Consider the following 24,473-nt stretch of genomic DNA (forward strand, 5'->3'; position numbering starts at 1 on the left):
CCCCTGACCTGCCTCTGCTCAGGGACAGTCAGCCAAGTCGCACGTGCCGCCGTGGCCGCTGAGCCGGCTGCGCTGTCCACGCTGCCGCTCTGTCCTCTACGTGTCCCCACTCCAGCCAGCAAAGCGCCCAAACCACGTTGTCACCTTTTCTGGGAACTGTTTCTCTTCGTGCTCCCTAAGCTTCGGTCATGCTCCCCTCGGCTGTTCTGGGTTGCATTCTGCGTGCACAAACGAAAGTATAAATGGCACTGAAATACCTTTTGAAATTGTTCCTGCTTTTAATGAAAGGAATGGCGTGTGAAGGCCTGGCTCTTCCCCTGCTGCTGCTTTTCCTCAGCTTCAAAACATGTGCAACTGTGATTTTTCCTGGGCCAAGCTGAACCACCACAGGGCGTTACAGAGATGCAGACGCAAACACCGCTCCAGGCTTAAAACGAGTCTTAAATTCTTAATGTCTTGAGGTGTTGTTTGGATTTTTAATTAAACCATCTCTCTTTACAAAGATTATTAACACTGCTTATTAGAAATCAAAATGGATTATTCACTTCACTGTTATTTTTGCAAAAATCATATGGGAAGGGCTTTACCCCAAACACATCCTTGATATTTAGCATTTGCCTGCCCTGCCTTGCCCACCAGCGGCACACAGAACTATTATTTACATCAGTGGTAATTCCTTTAAGCCTATTAGGACAACAGGAGCAGCAGCCTGCAGATAATTTTTCCACCGTGAATCACGTGATTATTGCCAACTTCCTTGCCCATAAATAAGAATGTTTTAAATGAGACAAAGCAAAATAATCTATAATCTGTCCCTGAACCTCACAGCAGATAAACAAGTCCATCTGTCTTTTCTAAGGATGGAAAGCATAAGAATTGTGCAGAGAAAATCTCTCTGCTATTAAAAAAAAACCAGAACAAACAAAACAAAAAAAACCCAGAACGCCAGTTTATAAAATTGAATACAACCAGAAAGCATGGCTCCAACAGTGAATATTCATGTCTGTTTATACTAAGAATACTCCAGTAGAAAGCTACTAAATAAACACAAGGTTTTCCTTCTTTAGACACAACTTTACCAGCAAATCTACCACCAGTAAAAAAAAAAAATCACTCCCTTAGCATGTAAAAACAGGAAGAGATTTGTATAACTACATATATTAGCAGCTTCTGAGAACACAGCTTTGCCAATGACTATGCATTCATCTGTCCTGCAGGTTTTCACTGGTATAGCAAGCCACAGCAGCCACTGAAAACAAATGCAGCAACCATACATGCCACACAGACACAAAACACCACAAGATTTATTTCATGCCTTCTACAAAAGGCTTCCCCACTGTCTTAAATGTTTCAGTCTTTAAAAACCTGGTTTTTTTCTTTTTCTTCCTCTCCTCGCTGACCATACAGTGGCATCAGTCTACAGCAATGCATGTGTTATCCCAAGCAATCATCCTTCTGCTGCTTCCCACAACACTTGGAGAGTTGCTGATAGGATCTGCTCTGCTAATTCTTATTTAATCCAATCACTCACTGTGCATGTATGAAAAAAAAATAATAACTTAACCTTGTGGGTGAGTACTGTCAAGAACATAAGACTTACTATAGCACAGTCAAAATAACATGAAGAGGAAAAAAAAAACCCTCTTCTGAAACTTTTCTAACTAAGTAGATCACGCAACTAATGCAGTAAAAAAAAGGCTTTTTCTATTCTTGGATTTAAGCCTGATTCACGTTATTAGTACCGTCATTCATTGAAATGAGATCCATCAGTTGTATTTAAGAAGACATACAGGGTCTCTCAACGAGAAAGATTAACAAAAATACTGTCATACTGACTCTAATTTTTAAAAATATTCCTGGACAAATTTATTCACGAAGTAAGAACGAGTAATAAAATGCATTTAAATTATCTTTTCCCAGATTCACAGTAAGAAGTTCAGTAGAGCAAGGTGCTTGTTCTGCTCCTCAGTAATCAAAATTAACAGGTTGAGAACTAAAAATACATATTCCAAATCCCACAAGACAGATATCTTGTGACCCACAAAGCCCCATCGATCTTTAATACTAACGTTCCAAAGCATTGCAAAATTTAAAATATATCATTCCCGATGTGCAAGCCTAATTGAAGCCTCTAGGTTTTGGGGTTTTTTTTTTAAACAAGGACAAAGGACTGTTCTTTTGGATATTATAGTCCAGTCCCATCACAAGGATGAAATATTCCACTGACATTTGCTCCCACTGTAGAGAAAGATCAGTGTTTCGTTAAATAAAGTGCCCATCCTATAAATAGCAGCATTTACAAGCACTTGTAAATCTCTAATTGCTATTGCCAGTACAATTGCATAACTATCATTACTTGTTAGAGCTTCGCTGGGATCCAGACGTGCACTAAAGAACAGAAATATTTTCAACTATCCTTTTGATCGTGCTGGCATCTCAGCACTAGAGTGAAAACTTTAGAGCTTATATTTTAATACCCATTATTTTAATAATTTAAATATTCTAACCCATGTTACAAGGCAAGATAGTTAAAAGGGTAACAAATTATGAAGCACTACAAGCAAGTAGCTTCAGTAATTCAAACTGGCCCCACACAGGCAGTAACATTTATAGCAAACCAAAAATTGGATGTTAAATACGCTGGTGTGTCCACATAACAGACAACATAAATCTAAGACAACATTCTTGATGTAGCAGGACAATCAATTGGTTGAGACAATCGTTCAGGAAAACACATTAATTTATGTTAAAATAGGATTCAACAGCAAAACGCAACCGTCCATACCCTAGATGGAACCGCACTGTGACTGCTGTGGGGCAGAAGGAGTCATCCTCCAAATTTCCTCTAATTTCTGAGACAAAGATCGATCTGGAGGGAATGACTTGTGAAAAAAAATTATACGTAATTGTCTGCTTCCGCAGCTGTCAGCATAACAATGTTTGCATGTCATGTATAAAAAGTAACCAAACAGGATTAATCTACAAAAATCACAGTCACCACTAGCAAGCAGTAACGTCCCCAGCCCTTGTCTGTCCGGCAGCGTGTCTGCACTCTGTTCACAAAGAAAAGGTTATTTCTAGAAAACAGTTTCAGAATTTCATCCTTTAAAAATGCCCAGTTTGGTTCTGGATTATCAGCCTGCTTGTTCTGGTGCTCTTCCCCCCACGCAGCGCCGATGGACACAGCACCCGCCGCCCCTCCTGTCCAACACAACGCTCTGCTCCTCTCTAGGGCTGAATGGTTTTAAAGGAAGAATCTGGGATTCTTCCCGGCAAAGAGAGATCCCCCAAACATCAACCTCAACCATACTTCCCCTACGTGGCCATCACATTTATTATCAATCTTCATCCATTTTCAGGATTTTCCACTCTGAAAAGATCTCAAAAAAATCCTGCACTGTGAGTTTTGGGGGCGATTACCACTGTCTGACAGACAATTAAGGGTAACCACTTCTCTGTCAAGATAAACCTTGTTGAAACCAGACTCTTGGCTAGGATTTCTCCTCTTTGTACCTCATCGCGAGTGTGTTCTCCTCAAGAGAGAGGTCCACCAAGAGCACACAGGCTGAAATAGCACGTTCGGCATTTCCTCTGACCTGTCCAACCACCTCATTACATCTCATTCTTCCATAATTTCATTCTCCACAACCCTCTCATTGACAAGTTTCAGAGTAAACTCTTTTCCCTTCCAAGTTTCACAGAGGGTCTAATTTGTTTGGAAAGTCTCATGAGACCTAGCTAGAACAAACCCTAACCAAAGGAAAAACGCTTTGAAATGCTGGTGAATCATCATTTTTTGGTACCAGATGCTGTGCATCCTCACCCTCCCGAGTGAGTCATCTTTTATTTCCAGCTCGCATTCTGCATGAGGGATTCCACCTGGCTCATTAGTGGGTGGGTATTTTCAGAAAGTCCAATTCTTTTGGTCGTTGAAATAGAGAACAAAAGCAAAATCTTGATTTCTGGCAATGGAGGATGACATTCAGCAGGAACAACACGAATCACTGGATAAGGCTGAAGTCAAGCTAAGAACATGTTTGTGCGGAAGGTCAGTATTCCCAGCAGGCCTCAGAAAGCGCTGCTTTGTTTGTTTGTGTCATCAAACATTTGCTTTTGTGGTCAGCTTCAACTCCTGTTAATATTCTTTTAGGTTTCATCCTCATAAATGTGTTTCACCCACAAATAAGGCCTGCAAATAACTTCCCCCCATTATATGCAGTTTAGCATGAAAAAAAGACATTCCAGAAACAATTGCGTTGCATGCCAGGTGAAGTATTAATGATCAGGTTTAGCTACAAGCAAGAAAAATTGACTACGGAACTGAAAAAAGAAAAAGTCAAAGCAAGGCTCTTAGAGGAAGCTGGTCAGTTGGTTCAGGCAGAACTCTATTCCATATGCAGTTCCCAAAGGTCAGCAGGGTTACATCCCGAACAACAGAGGGTGGAGACGTTAATTTGCAACCCGGCAAATTTCTCCTCAAACCTTCTCAGAATCATTATAAAACTTCCTCCTGGTTAATTTGTAGGAGCAAGACGGTCTTGTTGCAGGAGGCTTAATTTGATTTTTAACTGTATTTAAAATATTTTTTTATTAGAATAAGGGGTTTTTTTGCACAGATTCTAAAGGAACAGGGTTAAATCCCTGGCTATGTCTTTTTCATACTTTTATGCTGTACATCATGAATACGATGAAATTAATCACATACTAATTTATTTATACCTCCTTTGAGTGTATGGTCTCTGTGACCTTGCTTTAGAAGAGGTGAAATTCAGTTCATTATTGTTTCAGAAATACATCAAGTAGCCACTGATCCCTCTGACCTCGAGCAGGCAGCACTTTCAACCATCCCTTTCTAGCTGAAGCCCACAGAGGCGAGGCAGGGCTGCGTTTTCTCTAGAGGTTCCAGCTTTGAGCGTGAATGCTCTCATTTGGCAGGCACACCATGGACACAGCTGAAGGAGAGTAAGGAGATGGATGAGCCAGCTGTCTGCAGCACAGATAGAAATACAGGACTGAAAAAAAAACTTTGGCCTTCTTCCATTTAATACTCCCCTACAGAATACCATATTCAATACCACGTTTCAGCAGTAAAAGGAGCTTAGAGACCACCCACACCTGAAAATATTTACTGTAATTGCACGTACTTCTTGTCCTCTTGGCAGTGAGGGAAGACAAAGGACAACTGTCTCCCATCTCAGAGCTGACAGGACACAGACGCTACCACTGGCTTTTCTGTTTCGCTCACCACGGTTGCTGCCTTCAGAGGCACCAGCTGCTGCAAATGCTTTATAAGCAGCAATGATATTATTGGGGCAGTTCCCTCCCAAAACACTGGTGATAACTACATGGACACTGACACTATTTACTTCATGGAGCAAACGCGAAGTTAAAATACCTCTCAGAAAATCCCTGCAGTAAAACACCTTGCTAAGCCTGCCAGCACAAGCAAAGCTAATGAGAACTGCAAAGGTGCAACACCCCCACTGCTTGTGAGGGATGGGTCTGCTTCTGACCCGAAGTGACATGCAAGTCAAAGTATCAAGTGACACGGATCTGTGGGCTTTGGTTTATTAAAAAAAATCCACCTACTTGTTACAAAAATAGGCAAGTGCCTTCACAGAACTACCGCTTGCAAGCAAAGGCTATGAAGCCTTCAGAAATAAACCTGACACATCACCCTCTGCACCCAGGAAGGAATCAGAGGGAACGGATCATTTCATATAAACCGAGCTTCTGAAGGTCACTATATTACAGAAATAGCGTGACGTGAGAAGACATTTCCTGCTTGCCTTTATGCGTGGCAGGTGCTTTTGTGTCAGAAGGGACTGTAAGAAAGGACAAAGCCCATAATCCTCTGATCTTCCTCTTCAAATTCTAACAGGATTTCCAGTGCTGGAAAACGCATTTGTGACCTGGCCCAGCAAACCACCTTCAGAAAGCATAACCAGCTCACGTTGTTCTGTGATTGACTTGGAATCTCCAGTACTAATTTATAAATGCTACGTCTTTTATACATTTGTCTGATTGCTGAAAAAGGGATTAAGATATTACCATATGGAGAAAAGAACAAAGCACTTTCATCAAGACTTTAAGAAGACCTGAGACTACTGGCCTTGGAGCATGACCTTCAACATGCTAGGAGATCACTTCAACAGATTAATCATCTGAAGAAAACCTGAACCCATAAAATGGAGGACAAAGGAAACAGAGTGATGAGATAGAAGACCAAAAGAATCATGACAGATTGAAGGTTACATATATATATATATATGTGCATCTTCTCCAAGACAGAACATCTGGGCAAAGCTAAATTGCATGGTTCCCATAAGGAAGACAGCTTTCCTCCTGTTTCAGTCCTCAGGATTTGTTCTCACCATGAAGGTTCAAAGCCAGCCATCTCAGGCCACTATAATAATCGTTAGCAGTAGCTGTAAAGAGCAAAAACTAACCAACCCTGGGAAAATGTCTCTGGTATTAGTTTTACACCCGTACTTGTCTTGGAGGATAGATTCAGAGCTGCACAATCACTAGCTAGAAGACTCATTCACAAAAAGCACGTGCCACCTACAGATGAAATACTTAGAACAAAGATGCTGTAATAGATTACGCTGCTTCTAAGTTTTCACTGAGCTAAAAAGAAATTTGTCATTGCCTATTCTTGCTACAAATGTTTATGTTCTGCATCAGCTCTTACAGCTATACCATTTGATGCCTTCGCTAGCTTATTTCCCACTTCTTTTCTCAAAAATAATACACTAAAAAGCTCTGTGTTCAACAGCTTTGGATTTTGCTGCTAACAACACATTTTCTTTCAATACAGCCAGCCAACATCGTCTAGCAGCAATTTCTCCATTTGGTCCACCATTCTACCTTTCAAATAGTTGTGTTAGTCATAACAGAAGCATGTAGCCCAGCTTGGTCAACAAGCAACCGTAGTCAAGCCCAAAATGCTTGTCCCAAGTACTACTCTAGAAATGAACTGCAGCATAACGGGAGAAAGATGCTCTGAACTGGCCCTGCTCTAAACAGGGGCTTAGACCAGATGATTCCCAGGAACAGATAATTCTCTTCCATGAACAAATGAACAATTTCTAAGCCTGCTCCTCTAAGTTGTAGCAACCTTTGCCTTAAAGATCAAGCTTGCCACAAAGCTGTGCCATGGCGGTACCTAGCTGAAGTGGATAATAATGATATCTCACTGTTACCGCTGGAAAAGACAAACGCTATGACAACAGACTGACAGAGTTAGCATTAATAAACAACACAACTCGATCTCACTTCCCCCCGTTCACTTGCCAAGGCAGGCAGGTGGTCCCACGGAGCAGCTTTCAAAGGCCCTGCCAGCAGGGACGCCGAGTGCCGACACTAGAACACCACCTTGCACCAAGCTTTGCTTCTCCAAGATTCAGCTCAGAATTACAGAATGCAACTAAGTGTGCTGGGTACAAACATTTTAAGAAAAAAAAAAAAGCCATAGGCACTATCTAGCAAATTGTGACTAACGACATTCCTAACAGCTGACAATAACAACGGTGGCAGCGCACACAACACCGAATTGCCTAGAAAGGGGGAAGCACCTCCGTCCCCAGCCCCGGGGTCTGCAGGCACAGGGCTGGCTGGCACTGCCAAGACAAACCCCAGCTTCCCTGACAAGCCTCCTTTTGTGTGCCAGCAGAAGCAGATCCCAACACGTCTCTCTCGGATGTGTGAATACAGAGGAGTTTTTATGACTGACCCTTTTTTATGCGTGGTCCCCATAACCCAAAAATATTTAAGGCAAAATGGAGGGAACAGTAGAATTGCAATTGGACTTGGGTTTACATGTCATTGGCATCAACTTCGGGGGAAATTTTCCAGTGCACCCAGCAACGGCCTGACCACGCTGAAAATCCAACTTCAGCACCAGTTCTCGTAGGCCAACACCACACAGCACGGAAAATACCAGTCACTTACCTGTTTTACCCAGCACTATGTATGAGGCAGGGTAGTAGGTTATCTGATAAAACCCCTCCTTTTCCCAACCTGTTGCTCTTATAGCAGCAATTCAAACGCTTTACTTAAAAGATGACCCAATTTTGAACAAGCCAATTATTAACAATCTTCAACTGGATTAATTTTACTCTAGTTATGCCTTTCAGTATACGGATGGAGCCATTAAAACTCATTCAAATTCAAATGGACATGACCATCAGATTTACAATTTCCAATCGCTTCCCATAAATATTGAAAAATTTACTAAACTAGCGACAGATAGGTGGATCTATATAAATATTGAAAAATTTACTAAACTAGCGACAGATAGGTGGATCTATTTTGAGTCAAATAAAATATTGTTATAAAATGAAAATACTTTTGGTAGCATTCATTATTTGGTATTAATTATTTGCATTTCATTATTTGCATTAAGCATTTATTATTTGGTAGCATTTATTGTTCTCTGGGGCAAAGTCCCTTATGTCATCCTCTGCTCTACAAAACAATTACGTACTTTGAAATTAATCTTTTTGCCTCTCAGGTTGTTAACAATTTTCAGACAGCTCTTTTCTCTCTTCCTTGTATACTCAACACAGCACTAATTTGGGAAGGATACGTTACTGCAGCAGGATGCTGCCTCCTGTCAGGCATCGATAAACTGCCCCAACCTGCATACCCATAAAAAAGCTGCTATGTCAAGGATGTTTTATGTGCTGGAGGAGCTACTGCTGCTACCTTGATGATAAGGCTCCCACTTTCCCTTCAGTGGTCACATCTAGCTATTCACATATGCAGAAAATAGTCTAAGATTTTTCCCCCACCAACGCAGTTACCCATTTCAGAAACGCTGGCTGTTTTTGCTAATTCGTACATATGTTTCTTTTGTTACCTGCTAGCAAGTTATTGTCCACAAAGGAGTTTCCACTTCCTCGAAAAGGGATACAAATTGAACACAGCATCAAGAGTCCTGTACAACTATGAGGAACCAAAGCAGTGACACTACATTTCTTTCCGTTTGTGAACAAAAACACGTTTAAGCCAAGAACTCTGACAGCACAAAGCCTGCATGTGCACATTAGCCATCGTTTACTACCTTGCTCTGCAGAAACACAGTGTTATTCAGCAAAATCAAGGCCTGTAACGAATTATTGGTCAACACACTATCTAGAAGCTTTATGGCTACAAGAACAATCCCCTCCATCTCTCTGTATGCTTGAGAAAGCACCAAGAGGGAAAAATTGCATTCATTGAAAGGCAGCAGTTCCGACACTTAAAATGTTAACATTTTTATTGAGGGGGGCAGAAGGAAAAAAAAAAAAAATAGCAGAAGTGTGAACAAAACAGTACTGAAATCCAAACCGTGGAGGCACTGAGAACCTGGAAGCGCCTGGCTGCGAACAAACACTCGCGTGGAACACACCCCCGCGTCCGGCACACCACGCTGATGGGCACGGAAGGGAGGCGAAGGAAAGCCTAAGTGGCTACTTAAGCGACTTTCATGAGCTTTAGCACAGAAGTGCATTTTTAACCACAAGTGAACAGTGCTTTTTTCACCTTTCTGGCAAGTTTTAAGCATTGAAGCCACAGAACCACTCAAACACATCAAAATGAAGATAAAAGAGTAACATCAAACACTTTAAAAAAAAAGGCAGACGCTGTCAAAGAATACATGGTACGACGTAAAGATCACCTACATTTTAAGGCAGGATAATAATGAATAGCTGACACAGGCACATTTTGGAGCTCAAAAATTAGCAGGAATGAAAGATCACAGGTATGTCCTCAACAGTTCATCCAGACGCGAGAACCTACGCACGAGCACTCACTTGCCTGTGAGCATCCAGACCAAGAAGCTTCCCTCAAATCACACCCACCTAACCACACTCACACAGGTATTACAGCAGCCCCAGCACCTGATTTCTCAGGGCATATTCAAAGAAGGGATTTTCATAGCATTTTAGTAACCTGAGAATGATCTCACAGTGAACTTAGAAACATCACCTTTCCAAAGTTATTACAAAGAAGGTTCCTTTGACTGAAATCTGATCCAAAACAAAACCAGAATACGCCGAGTTCTCCCAGCTCCCCACCGCTGTCCAGTCCTGCCCCCAGAAAGCCACACAGCAAAGCATGACTAACTGATCCTGGGTTTACCTTCACCGTTAATACCACTGGATGCCTCTGGAAGGCACGAGGCACGTTCACCAACTTCAAGAGGCACGGTGAGTCCTGCAGCTACTGGGAAATCTGCTGAGTTGACTCCCTCACTGGCCTTTCTCTTGCAGATCTGCAAATTGAAACAGTGACACAATGGTGTCGTGAAAACAACAGGTAACTGACACCGGATCCAGAATTTCTGCAGGAGGAATCCCATCTGAATCAAACCATTTACAGAACAGAAGCCATGCCAATCCGAGGAGCTGAACGTTAAGGCTTAATGCATCTTTGGCTTCCTCAAGTCAGTGGCAAACATGGTAAGTGAAATCAAAGATCCACACATCCCAGCATCTTTCATGAGACAGCAGCCAGAGGAGGATGCTTCAGAAGTGACATCAAAATATCATTTCTTTTCAGTTTCCAGTAATCTATAGTTCAGCAACTTGATGAGCCAACAGAAGACCAGCTGCCTGCTCAGTGAAGAAGACTGGCTGATTTGTTTCTTCTGTTTCATCACCTACAAACCCGCCAGCACGTCATGGACAAAAGATACATCTGAACTACCAGACACAAACCCTGCCCAGGAATTGCACTGATCAACCTGAGTTCCCCTCCCCAGAAGTCTTCAGGTTCAAGAGCCAAAGTGAGAAAAATCGGGGTGAATGAGAAACAGATATACAGGACGGGAGAAGAGACCTACCTGACCAAAACTGCCCAAACGTTTAGGCAGCGCCTGACGTGTTTGTTTTGCAACAAAATGATAAACCCTACAGATTTTGATGCCTAATAAAAGCCAGTCCAACTTTTTATAAACACTGTCTTGCACACTGGTTTAAAGCCAATATTGGTTAAACAGTTATAAACAACCTTCTGTTAATTATGTAGTTTAAAATATACACTCATGCCTCAGCAAGTTTTTCACTCCAGCCGCCTCTCCCGTACACTCTCCAGACATAATTGAGAGCAGAGCCATCGCATCTGGCCAACAGTACATTCTCTAGTTACTCTTTGGAGACAATTTCAGGTATTGACCGTCTCTCTGATTCGTTAGCAGTTGCTACCCCTGGTCTCAAACACGTCCGAGAGCTCCACAACCGGAGCCCATCAAGCACTGGCAGTGGCCACCACACATAAAGCAATGCCAGGGACTTGGACTGACCCCCCCAAGCAGGAGCAGCTGAGCAGGAAGCTGCCAGATGGCCAGGTGTCCCAGTGTCATCCTTTGCCTTCCGATATCGGCTGTTACCAGTTTTAAAGCTCTCCAGATGCTAACCTGCCACCTGCCTCATTACCTCCTTCTCCACACTCCTGAAGATGTTCTCAAAATGCTGAGTTTAGGTGCCCCTCCCACATTCACCGGCTTTTTCCACACTTCCATCAGCAACCGAGTCCTGGTGGAACCAGTGTAATTAACAGGATGCTGAGATGCAGATCTCCAGAACAGAGTTGCCTCACAGTATTTGAAGGAGCCAACATAAGCAGAAAATGGAGCAGGCCACAGTTTGTAAAGGTTTTAAAGCAGGAGGAAAAATCCAGACTACAGCAGCCCTGAGGAGGAGGCAGGCAAGAAAGCAGAAGTCGCCCTGCCCTGAGAACTTGTGGGAAGGCTCCAACTGTCCCGAGGTATAACGATGCTTCTAATTCATCAGGAGCAACACCACCGAGTTCAACTTCCCAGCATTATTAGAAAGGCCGTAACAAACATAAGTGCACAATCATTTCTAGAGCCAAGCTAAACAGAAAAGATGGCAAGATCTTTAATCTCAAAATAACCATTTTCAGCATCTATAAAGGCAGTATTTTGAAAGTGTACTAATCTGGAATTAAAGCTGTTACATTTGAAAAAAAAAAATTTAAAAAATGAAACTCAATGGAGCTGAGACGAAACTTTTGGAGACAATTTGAAAAATATACTAAGCTACTCCTTACAGAGCCAAGCTTGTGCAAAAACCATCTTAGTCAACCATACATCTACAGTACAAAAAAACTGGATTCAAAATTAAATGCTTTTTACATTGTGTGCGACAGTCCAATATCAACAAACATAACACTCTGCGTGATCATTACATTACACATATATCACATACACTGCAACGCATCACAGAATCTCTAAATATACTACACATGCTGGTTAGGAAAGAATACTAATACACATTCCTAGTATTCAAGACCAAATATGAGAGAAAAGGCTTAGTATTGTTTGTAAGAGGTGTCAGTAACAGGACCGTGCTTCCACATCTGCTTCAATACGCACTCCCATTTCATTTTGGCACGCACATGAACAATGAATTCCATCATTACAGCTGCTGGTCTGCCCTAGCCTTTTATCCCAATATAAAGTGCCTTCAGGAGAGGGGAAACACGTATTTCATCTTAAACAAGGCTTCAACCTCTCCATCGTGGTGTCATCTCCTTCGATTTCATCTTCATGCATAAGCACGAGCACGACAGCGACACTATTTAAGCAAGCACTTCATGTAAAGAACATGATACAAACCGAGATTTGCAGACTTTTCTCACATGCGATTACAATACAGCGTACAAGAAAGCTGCTCCATGTCAAAACTAACCCTCTGTACTCCAAGCGCAGAGCAAAGGCTCTGATGGAATCTGCAAGCACTGCAGAAGCAAAAGGAAGCACAATTCCAATATGTTTAACAACTGAATTAGCATAATGCTCGCCATGCAGAAACCAGTTTCCCTGACCTTCTTAAAATGCTGATCTGGAAGTATTGATGAGTCTTTCCTGTGTGTACTGTGATTCAACTATATTAAGGAAGAAGTCAAGAAAACATCCGTTGCCCCGTCAGGTTTAGCGAGAATAGGTCAGACGTGCGGAAACCTCTCCTGCAGCCTCACACAACCATGTAGCAACAGTGAGCATCTCCTTCCTACTAGGTAAAATTGTATTTAAGAGAGCAACAAAAGATCTGAAGTTGTACTAGAAACTCTAGTGTAACCAAATCAATTCATTTAATCTCTCCTTCGCAAGCAGTAACCACAGAGAGCTGCAGTGATCTTTAAAAAAAAAAAATTAATTTTGTGAATAATGTAAACTGAACATTATGACGGCTAGTAAGAATTACGAGACACAAATTCAAACATTTTTTAGAAATAATATTTTTTGTGTAAATCAAGATATCTATTTTCTTGGACATAACTGTTACTGTAGGCTCGAACATGCAAGAGAAAATCCCTGTATCATTTGTACCTGCATACTGCAAGAATAGGATGGTATTTAGGTAAGTCTGCAACCATCATGTTGCTTAAAACATTAAGGCAGATTATACAAGGGCAGATTATACTAATATCTGACATTTAATAGTGCCAATACAGTAAGAGCACTGTTTGACAACAAATAATAAAAATGACATTTCTTGTAAGGTCTCTAAGTAAAGGAACGAGCCAGCTGAGCCGCACAACTTCAGCATAAATGCCCATTTTAGAAAGGCATCTGTGCTCATTTTGTTCAATGAAGAATTCTGAGTGTTCTCATGAAAAATCAAACACAATTATGGTGGCCAAAAAATTCCAACCCTGTTTAAAATGTATCATGGCTTTGCTGGGCCGAATGCTTTCGTTATGGATGAGACAGCTTTGTCCATCTAAAGCCTTGTATGGTTGAACATACTTGCAGCAGATAAACATCCCTCTTAAATTTTGGCACAACTCGCTGCTTACCAAGAGTTAGTGATACCATGGCTGAATTGAAAAAGCAGCCAGACTTAATCCAAGCTGAAGTTTGAGCTCATTAAAGGAACAGAATAAAGACAAACTTAAACTCCATTCCTATTTATATCTTTCAAATTGTCATGAACACTGTAAAATAAACATCATCCCAGTTTTCTAACAGTAGGAATAACAAGTTTTTGAACATCACATTTATTAATATCACTTGTTGAAAGGCACAGAAAGCATGTATTTAACCAACACTAAGACCAGAAAAAACAGTGACTATGAAAATATAAACAGAAGGGGCTGATGTGTATGGCAACAACATTGTTTGCATGGGCAAAAGCACACACATTTTCATGCATTTCACTAAAATACTGGCAGCTTCTTTTCCTTAGAAACTATGAAGGGTAAAATTGTTTTTAACTAGTAGAATTAAAGAAAAACTAACAAAATAAAGCATTAGCATCTTCACTTCTTCACCTCTTCTCCAATGTGCCAAACCTACGTATTTTAGATTTAAACAAACAAAAACGCAGCTCATTTCTTTTTCTTCTATTTTTGCCATCCATCTTATCTGCATCCAAGTGCTGCTTCTGCAGCAAAGTTAAAGTTGCCTGTTCCTGGGCTGGCCTAGCTCAAAGCGCGCACACGCTTCCCAGCGATGCCAGAGCTCTGCAGACCTCGCTGCCGAACTGTAACTGGGTCAAGCCCGTAGCTGGAGTTAACAGGGCACCCGGCTCATGGCAATGCTCTCCCCAGCCCCCAACCAAATTAAAGGGGTGTTTTGACCTGGAAAAAAGACTTAGATCTCCTACCACCCCACATTAAGGCTTACGCTAATTCTGTAAAATAAGACAAGTAAAAATTACACCAAAGATAGAGTCATTCGTATGCTGCACGCATACGCTCCACTTTAAAGAAACTGCTGGAACACAGATGCACGCATTTTCCCCTCTTAAGTGAAAACTGTGTAGATAACAACTCAATTGCTGAAGGTTTGGTTATCTTTTTCTACTTGTTACAGCAGGCTAATGACCATCCTGACTCATAATTACTACAATAGTAAGAAGCTTTCAGTTCTCACACTGCTGTTAAGTCCAACACTTATCTTCTTTCAGGCATGCAACAGCTTTATTATAGCCCAAAACTGAAAGTTTTGGCACTTAATTCTGATAAGAACTTCTAATGAACAGCTCTGTAAGTGGCTTTAAAGGACCCCCCTTAAAGATTCCCCCTCCCTAATGTTTAAGTGCATGTTCATAGGACATGACTCAAAACAAAAACAAGCAATGTTTCGGATAATAACCCTCTGTAGTCCTAGACTGCTCAAATTGCATCATCGCAATCACACAAGCCTAAGAAAAAAATTATTTCCTCTCCTCAAACATGTTTTGTAGAGATGAAGAGTATAAAAAGAAAATTCAGCTCCCATTGCTTCAACATAATTGTAAGGTATTCAGGAACTGTGAAAATATGTATTAACAATCTCCTATTTATACAGATGCATTGAAAAATAACCCCAAACACTTTGGAAAGCTGTTTGAAGGCTTTCTTGCCTGCAGAAGTTCCAGCATTACGTATTTCCAGAACAAACCAAAGGCAGTGGGAAGCAAGAAAATAAGCCACCTTGATTTGAGAAAAGACTCTAATGATTAAGCTGTTTATGGAAGTACACTTCTTCTAAGAGTCTCGGTTATTTAAGCTACTGTACATTTTTAGGAAAAGTCTGTACGCTCAACTGCATAGGGCAGGTGCACCTAGAGTTTACCAAGCATGATGTCTTCCAGTTAAACTGTTAAATCTACCAGGTCTGTGGGCATTCAGGTTGTGATTAGGATTCAAGACTAGTTTGCTGCGGAGGGAATTCCACAGCCCTCCTGACGCTATTATTCCAGTCTCTTTGGCTGCAAACTCCAGACAACCACGCGGTGGTTTGCACTGCAAAGGCTACTACTGCAACCAGGGAGCCTTCATTTAAACAGATTTCTGAGGCAAAAGCAAAAAGTTTGTGGCTTTTTCCATATGATGTCTTTGGGCGATTCCTACACACAAAACAAAAAACACACCTAAAACATTGCAACATTGTCGGGTTCTAGTCACCCTTGTGCATCAAACACAAAGAAGTGATACAGATTGTGCTCACAGCATCACTGCAAGCTTCATGCCTGGGCTTGCAGGATTAAGTAGTTTACTTCAGTCTCGCTTTTACAAACAGCCCACTGAATACAGTATGACCTCCTATTCCATGAATGTCTCTAAAGTATTGAATAGACATAGTACTTTCCTCCCAAAAGCTGCACACTACTTAAGAATTGAACAAGGAGCCCCAAAAGGTTGTGCCTGAGTTAAGAAATGAATGAATAACATAAATTAGCAGAAAAGCTAAGACATGGAATACCCCCCTATAACCAACAGCATCGTGTAAATTTACCAAGCTATGAAAGTGAAAGAAAGACTTCCAACTAGCATTATTCATATCCTCATGCAGGAAAATATCCTATAAAAAGAAATAGCTTGAAAATAAGAAGAGAACAGTGACATTACACGTAACTGGATGCAGAACATTTAAAACTTGCATTTAGACGTGCATGCACACACACACACACCTTTTACTAATTACATTTTTACATAACTACACAGCACACAACTCAGCATGACAAACTCATTCACCAAAGGAAACTTCCCCTGGCTAGTGAGCAGCGCCAAGTTATCAATTTCTGTGGAAATTTGAGAAAACATACCAAGTCTTAGAGAAAAATCTTGATATATGAGACTCCTTAATAAGAAACCAGTACAATTTTTAAACACATGAGCAGCCAAAGGTATGAGAGAAGTAGTTTTCTGCAGCCACAACTGTACCGTGTGCCTAACTGACATGCTCAGAGTAATCTTCCCAAATATGATCCCGAGTCCTGTGTCCCTGATCTGCAGAGTATTCCCCACAAGCACCGCTATACTGAAATTTTCAAGACTATGGGAAGTTTTCTTACCACTCTTTAAAAACTCATGGACAGGAGAAAAATCACCAGGAGTCCTATCAACTTGATTCTGATGATACTTGGAAAAGCTACCGGAGGAGAGAAAGCTCCATGACCAAAGATCCAACAAAGACTAATCCCAAGGAAAGGACTAGGTAGCGAACACAGCAACACATTCTTCACCAAGGAGAGAGAGCTCATTTTTTACTTTATAGTAACCAAGCACGTGTGAAAGAAAAGGGAGGTGACAGGGCTGGTTTCAAAATTATCTAGTAGCCAGAGAAACAGAAGCACTGAACGGAGCAGAGTCCAGGACAACACCCAAGCAAAGTCACAGAGCCATGCAAAGAATCCCGGGAGGTGGACTACCCGAGCTCTCCATCTCCCTTCCACCTGGGACCTGCTGGTCAGGACTTGCTTCTTTCATATGTGGTCTAAATTTTACATTCAGTCCATACAGCAGTAACGGCTGGCCAACTTTTCAAACATAGTCCTTAGAGTCTGAAATTCTTTCTTTCAATAAAATCTATTTCCAAGCTGTAACTGATTTTTTTTTTCTTTGGGAGAAATGAGGCATCCAGGAAGCATATTACTACTGTCGGAGGAGTCTGCAAACACACAAAGGGCTCAATTACCATCCAAGATAACAGTGCTACACATAGTTGGAAACAGTATTTAAAAAACAAAACAAAACAAAACCACACACAACACAAGTATCACTACACATAGCTCTCAGTATGGCAATGATCAGAGGTAATACATTGTTTAATCATCAGATATTAAAATTTTCCTAATACATTGGTATCTAGGCAGTTAAGAGCCCAGGTCAAGAGAAACGTAGATGGGTACCCTGCCCTTCCTCCTCTAGCCATAAGATAGGCAGCCTCTAGAACTGCATCATGAGCACAAACCTTGGCGACATTCACATCATTTATTACCATATATAAAATGAGATAGTAAAAAATGACAAGCGCAAGTATTTGCATTAGAAAACAGTCCTAGATTTTTACTTCTTTCAGGGACTTTCCATACTATGAGACTCTAGAGTCACTTTGTTCTGTCTTATATATATTAGAAAAGAAACATTTAGCTTAGAATTAGTTCAGAGCATTGTTTGAAAGAGAACAGACTAAAGTTTACAAGTATATTTTCAACAAACTATACACCTATCAAAAGTGAATTACAGGCTACGTCTTCTATTTAAATAGGATTCCTACCTCTTTAATTATTCTATAGTAGAAAGGCTTTTTAGATTTACTTGATAATAAATATCCTTGACAATTTTTACAGAAAAAGGCATAACATACAGTGAAGAAAATCCTATCAAAAGAGGAAAAAAAAAAAAAGTAAAAAAAAAAGTTTATAAATTCTTGAAAGATTTCTTGGGAAAAGTCTTGACTTGGATTAAGCTGCCAGGCAACTTTATCAGCATTTCTGCCATAGATTGTCTGTTTCCCTACCACACCCTAAAAATGTCACAGGAAAACAAAGAAAAGTAATATTTTCATGTGGTTGTTAAAAAGATGCAAAGCCTTCTAGTTTCTGGAAGAGAGACAAGGAAAAGAAAACACCAACAATCTTCAATTCTGGCAAAAAGTACCTCTGAAGCAGCTAAACAACTTCACAGTTACCCTGGAAACATAGTTTACCTCTTCAGCCTACCATGAAAATTGCCTGCAATTACCACAATGAAATAAAGCATCAGTTTTGACAAAATATCCACTGCTATATGCTGCAATTCCTTTAATACGGTACCAGTATTTTATCACGAGCAATACTTTATCTTGAACAGAATTATGTTACTAAACTCTGAAGAATCAAATCTGTAGGTATAATAAAAGGTTACGATATCTCATAATGGTACAGAAGAGCTCCGCCATCTGCCAAGTGTGATTTCCCTTAATCCCATTCCTCACACACAAATCAAAATCACACGGATTACGCCACAGAAATAGAAGTCAAGTCAATACCTGAACCCACAAGATTAATCTCCTATCTCCAGAGGGGAGAAACGCAAGAACAGTAACAATGCTGCAAACAGACTCAGGAAGGCAAAGCTTTTCACACGACTCGATGCGATACCACGCAGGAAATAAAGTGATTTCACAGACCAGCTTCACCCTTTCAGAATCCCGACTTTGCTCCCCCCCAGATCCAAGCGCAGAACTCCATGCAAATTCAGGGAATTGGGAACTGACCTCCATGTGATCTTCTGGATCAGCGATTTCCACCCATAAACAGAACTCCACATCCCTCCACCCACACATAAATCACTTACATTTGGAGTTAGGAAGAAAAATGGACAAACGAGTTGCATAACGCAAGAGAGCAATACAAATCTGCCCACCCAAATGTCAGACGCGCTTCTGAAACACCAACATACACACATGCATGGGCTGATACGCCAACAAGCAAAGGTACGTGCATCCGCAATGCAAAAGAACTGGTTGATGACCTTAAACTGGCACTTAAAACTAACTCTAGGGAGCAGATACATTTCCTAAAGTCCAAGGCATAAGAGAGTCACATACCGCACTTCTGAAACGCCCGTGTCGCTTCTGCAGGCTGCTGTTAACCCAAGTTGCAGTCGGCACGGCTGTAAACTCTTCGGGAGGGGGGGCGGGGGGGAGAGGGCATCTTTATTTGTACGTTTAAGAATGCCAAGCACATTATTATCGCTAATCCAGAGGGGAACAGATAATTGCAGCGCTTACAAGAGTCATCTTGGATTACAAAATAAGGCTCTAATCTGCAATGCTCGCCAGCAGAACGTTATACCCACGAACCATTCCAATCACCACCAAAACTACCTATAACCCAACGCAGGCGGTAAATTAAAAGCACGAAGGGTTTTGGGTTTTTTTTTCTCTTTTTAACTCGGGAGCACACAGACGAGGACCAACTTCTCCCCTCGCCCTTGGTTCTGACGCAGTGAAAAACAAGCAGCGAGGCCATCCCGACACCTCCGTGACGGACCCCCACGGCCCTGGGCGAGTGGGACTCCCGGATTCCCGTGGGGAAGCGGGAGCCGTCGGGGAAGCACGACCCGGGTGGTCCCCCCCCTTCCCCCGGGCCGGCTCTGAGGGCGAAGCCCTCAGAGCCGGCCCGGGGGAAGGGCGGGGACCGGGGTGGGCGCTCCCCTCAGCCCGGGTGAACCGGACCCAGGCCGGGCCGCCTTTGTCCCGCCGCCGCCAGCGCGGCTCCGCGCCCCCTCACTTACCCTGACGGGGCACCGGCTCGTCCCTCAGAGGACCCGGCGCTGAGCTGCGGAGAAGTTGCTAACTAAGTTTGAGCACGGCGGAGCCCAACGGCCTGCCCGGCTGAGGTGATCGGCGACCGGGCTACAGCCGGACACCCGCCCCGACCCGGGGGGCGGGGCGGGACGGGGCGGAGCGGGGACCGCCCCTCCGCGCTCCCCCGGGGCGAGGGGGCTGCCGGGGGCAAACAGGAGGGCCGCGGAGGGGAGGGGTGGGGAAGGGAGGGCCGCGACGGGGCGGCCCGCCCCGCTCCCGCCGCCTCCCGGGCTGAGGGAGCCGCCGGTCCCGCCGGGCCCGGCCCCTTCGCCCCGGGAGCCAGGAGCCGCCGGCCGCGGCGCGCGCGCAGCCCGGCCCCGCGGGAAGCGCCTCTGTTGCCATGGCGACCGCGCGTCTCCGCCGGGGTGGGCGGGGCCTGGCGCGCGCGCGCGCAGCCCGCTGGCCCTTCACGGGTGGCTCCGCCCCCTCCACCTGCCCCCACCCGCTGGTGGCCGCGGGAGCGGCGCCGGCGGCGTGGAGGACTCGGGTTCGCGTCCCGGTCCGGGCCCCCGGCCAGCGGTGCCAATCCCCCCGGTCCCCGGAGGGGGAGAGGGTGCCGAATGAGGGCAGCCGCCCCTCGGCACTCCGCAGCGCTCTGCCGCTGCCCTTCCTCCTCCCCTAAGGAAAGCACAGCCTCCTGCCCCTTCGCCCAGCCCCCCGGGCCTCTCACCCTCCCCGGGCCGGCGCTGGGTGAGGGGCAACCCGGGCACGGGTGGCCCTTTCGGGCGAGCTTTCTGCCAGCATTGTTCGGGCCCGCCGCTTTGGGCTGCAGAGAGGACCCCGTGAGAGCCCCCCCTCTACCCCTGCCAGAGCAGCAGCCACAGCCTTTGCAGGGTGCTCAAATGGCGGCCTGGAAGGCACAGGGGCCTGGTCCGGGGGGTGTTTCTCCTCAGATGGGGAGTGTTTCTCCTCAGACCAGGGAGCATTTCTCCTCAGACCAAGGAGCATTTCTCCTCAGATGGGGAGCGTTTCTCCTCAGCCAGATGCTCCCCCTTAGGAATGGCGCCCGAGTCACTGAATCTGCTCTCAGGCAAACTCGGTGGCTGTATCCAAGGGCTGTGCCACAGTTGTAGTAATTCAAATACTCCGAATGCTGCTTTTTGTCATTACAAAAGGTGTGGTTTCGTGTGAGTGACGGAGGAGTCCAAAGTCAGCTTCTGAGGCAGGGCTGGTGACTCATGGCGGGCCGGCAGTGCCCACGCTGCGGCCTGGAGAGAAAGGAGGGCCCAGCTGGCAGCAGGGGCCGGGAGGGCCAACGCTGTGGCACGCAGGAGAAGGCAGCTCCGCATCCTCATCCCAGCTCTTAGCAGGACCTGGAGAGATCGGGCAGCAGGTCCCACGTCCCTGCCATCAGCGGGGAACTTATGCTTATCTGCCATTAACCAGCCCTCGAGGGAGCCAGTTGAAATCTCGCCTCTTTTGTAGACGTTGGGGGTCCTGAGCAAATCAAGCTGACTGGGCTCTCCGTGACCCGTTCCCGAACTGCACGAGGGAGGTGACGCTTCCCCGGCGTGCCTTCGCCGGACGGGCGCACAGTAGCTGCCTCTCGCAGTAGCAGGTGCACGGATGGGGGCCAGCAGAAAGATTTCAGCAGCAAAAGCATCCAGCTCTGCCGCAGCTGCATGAATAAAAGCAGAGCACGCCTCACCTCCTCTGTCCCCACCCTTGTTGGATACGCCCACATTCCATTTACATTAAGATCCCTTTCCCACAGAACCCCCTTGCTCCCAAATCAGGATTATATGTGTGTTTTCCCCACCTTAGCAATCCTTTTATCTTCACCACACACAGCAAACACAAAGGGATCCTAATTCCGTGACTCATTTGCCCTTCTCTTTTCCAGAAACCAAGACATAACCCATCCCCTCATCCACCTGTCCCCCCCAGCACCCCAGCAGCAGTCACCTCTGTGCCAGCACCCACCCTGCAGCTCAGGCTGTTGCTGGCGACCAGTACCGGCCCGTATGGAAGAGGGTGATCCATGGCTTGGACCAGTGCCTCTGCAAAGAGGGTGTTACTGCTTCTTACACCTCTTTGAAGTGGTTCTTGTTCCACCCATGGCTTGGGAACCCCTGCTCTAGCACATGGGGCTTTCAGCAAGTAATGCGAAACAATGAAATCGTCTCATCAGTTATTCAGGAGCCGCTCTAATGGCAGCACCCTCCACAAAAACACCTACATGCATCGACACAGCTGGAGATGAGAGAACTGGCCAAGCCAGGCTCCAGAGGCTCTGTACCCTCTGGGAGGCTGCATTCAAATGGAGGACTTCAAGAAGAGCAGACGCATTCCCAAGAAGCTGCTGCCTCATTTCCCACTGTCTGAGGAGGAACCCCAGCGTGTGCCTTTTTGCAAATTCCCCGGGGAGATGAGACCTGGGAGCTTCAAAGTAGCCACAAAAACTCTCGATGCTTCAAGCCCCGGCAGGCCAGAGGCGCCAGCTGCACCTGCGGGATTGCAGAGCTGTGGGGTAGATGCAGGGCGCGGAGCAGGCCTGGTCTCGACAAGCCTCCAGTGCAAAGCTGGAGGGCTCGTATCCTCACCCTCACTCAGCCTCTGGTGCCTTGGGGACATCCCAACCGTGCGGGAAAGGGAATGGCTGTAGTGCGGGTCCAGCACAGAGCAGGGAACCGTGGGACCTGCAGTGCTGCTGTGGGGAGCTGGGTAGCCCTCCAGCCATCACGCTCAGCCCTTGCACCCCAGCTGTGGCACCAGGCAGGAGAACCACCACCCCACCGCCACCCCACCGCTGCGGCTCCCTTGGGCAAGCGCAGGACCTAACGTGCAGCACGCAGCCCTGGCTCCAGAAGGGTTTCTTCCCCCGTGCTTTCTCCCTGCCCGAGACCCGGTGTGAACCTTTCTGCCACTGCATTTATCAGCAAGTATTGGACTAGAGTTAACCGCAATCTAGGGGCAGAGTTAAATGCAGAGTCCTGTTCTATCACCCCACGTATATAAATTAGAGCTGTAATTCTACCCTGCGGTGTGGATGGCAATAGCAAACAGACACTGCCAGACCCATCTCACACAGACATTTGAGCTTTGAACCTTTGGTTTATGATTTCACCAGAACCATCAGTGCGATGATATGCAAGCAATATACAGTGAAGGAGTGCTCGTACTTGGAAAAAATGACAGGCCCCTTATCTATGAGAAGTTTCCATTTTTTAAACACAAACATTCTTTGCCATCAAACCAACAAAAGGCTCTGCCAGGCTGATGCACCAGTTTACTAGCAGCTCCGCTTCTCAGATGGGTAACGCCACTGTTTCCCCTCTCTACCATAAAATTAACTTCCAGGGTGGGACCTTTTCAGAATTAACCTAAAAGAATTGCATAAAACAGTGAATAACAGCAAATGTTGCGTTGTACCAGCGAGGCTGCTGCGGTGATCTGGTTCCTCTCGCATAGTCTGTCAGTGCCCTATAGTGGAGAAATGGGTTAATTGCATATGCCACATGGAGCGACTGCCAAACTGCTGGGTTACGCTCCTGCAAACCTGAGGGCAGGCCACAGAGGCCGGTGGGGAGATCCCAGGCAAACACCGCTGCCGCTTTGCAACAGCAGCTGGCCTGCCGCCTCCGCGGGGACAGAAGTCTGCTCCTGCGTCACCTCTGCTGTAACGGCAGCCGCTTCACCGGCTGCAATGGCAGAATTCCCTCCTTTATTCCAGGCATTGACGATCTCCGTCTCTTCCCACTGAGCAAGTTGCTCCCGTTACGAAGAGGTATGCAAAAACACTTCATTGGATCTGAGGAACAAGCATCTGCTCTTCGCAGGCCCACGTGGGTTTGAAATGCTCTGGCCCTAGGCAGGAAAGCACTTCAGTGTCCTGTCTTGCAAGCCTCCACGAAGTAAGTGAAAGCCAAAACTATCAGTGAAGGTTCAAGATGAGGCTCCAGGAGGAACCGGTCAGGAACTCCCTGCACATCTCAGGCATGAAGTACTGCAGGAAGGTGCTCTGCTGACAACCACAGATAATCTGCAAAAAGGAAAGCAGAAAATCCTCCTACTCCCCATCACCACCACGGCGGGGGGCTTAAAAGCTCCTTTCCCACCTCTTCATGTTCATCCACCATGAAAATCAGTGCAGAGCTACACAGAGAGCACTAAGTGCCCGGCTCAGAGCACAGCGGAGGGGACAGCCCCAGCACAGCCCTCCTGATAAAAGCCCCACCAGCTGTAGGACCCCACATCGCTTCCTCTCCCGCCCCAAAGTTTCCCTTCGGATTTAAATGGGAGCAGGACTGGGAGAAGGAATGCAGAAGCGAGATTCCTAGTTTAATGGGAAGAGTCTGTAAAACACACAGTCCAATGTCAGCCGGCTCACTTTGACCATCATTCGTGCCCTTGCAAAGGCTGAGCTCTGCCAGGGCACTGAAAGGGGCATCACCCC

At 44.9% G+C, this 24,473-nt stretch overlaps 1 protein-coding gene across 1 annotated transcript in view; it reads right to left on the reverse strand.

Annotated features, from left to right (window-relative positions):
- KIAA1671 (KIAA1671 ortholog) overlaps window positions 1-20,156 on the reverse strand; it is an 86,827-nt gene extending 66,671 nt beyond the window's left edge. Inside the window, exon 1 of the mRNA XM_087754896.1 lies at window positions 20,005-20,156. The gene's annotated coding sequence lies outside the window, so the exon portion shown is untranslated. The remainder of the gene's footprint in view (window positions 1-20,004) is intronic.
- Between the last annotated feature and the right edge of the window lie 4,317 nt (window positions 20,157-24,473).

Source organism: Nipponia nippon, unplaced genomic scaffold, assembly GCF_047370975.1.
Source record: "Nipponia nippon isolate SJK-2023a ecotype South Korea unplaced genomic scaffold, ASM4737097v1 scaffold_18, whole genome shotgun sequence".
In the NCBI taxonomy this organism is placed as follows: Eukaryota; Metazoa; Chordata; class Aves; order Pelecaniformes; family Threskiornithidae; genus Nipponia; species Nipponia nippon.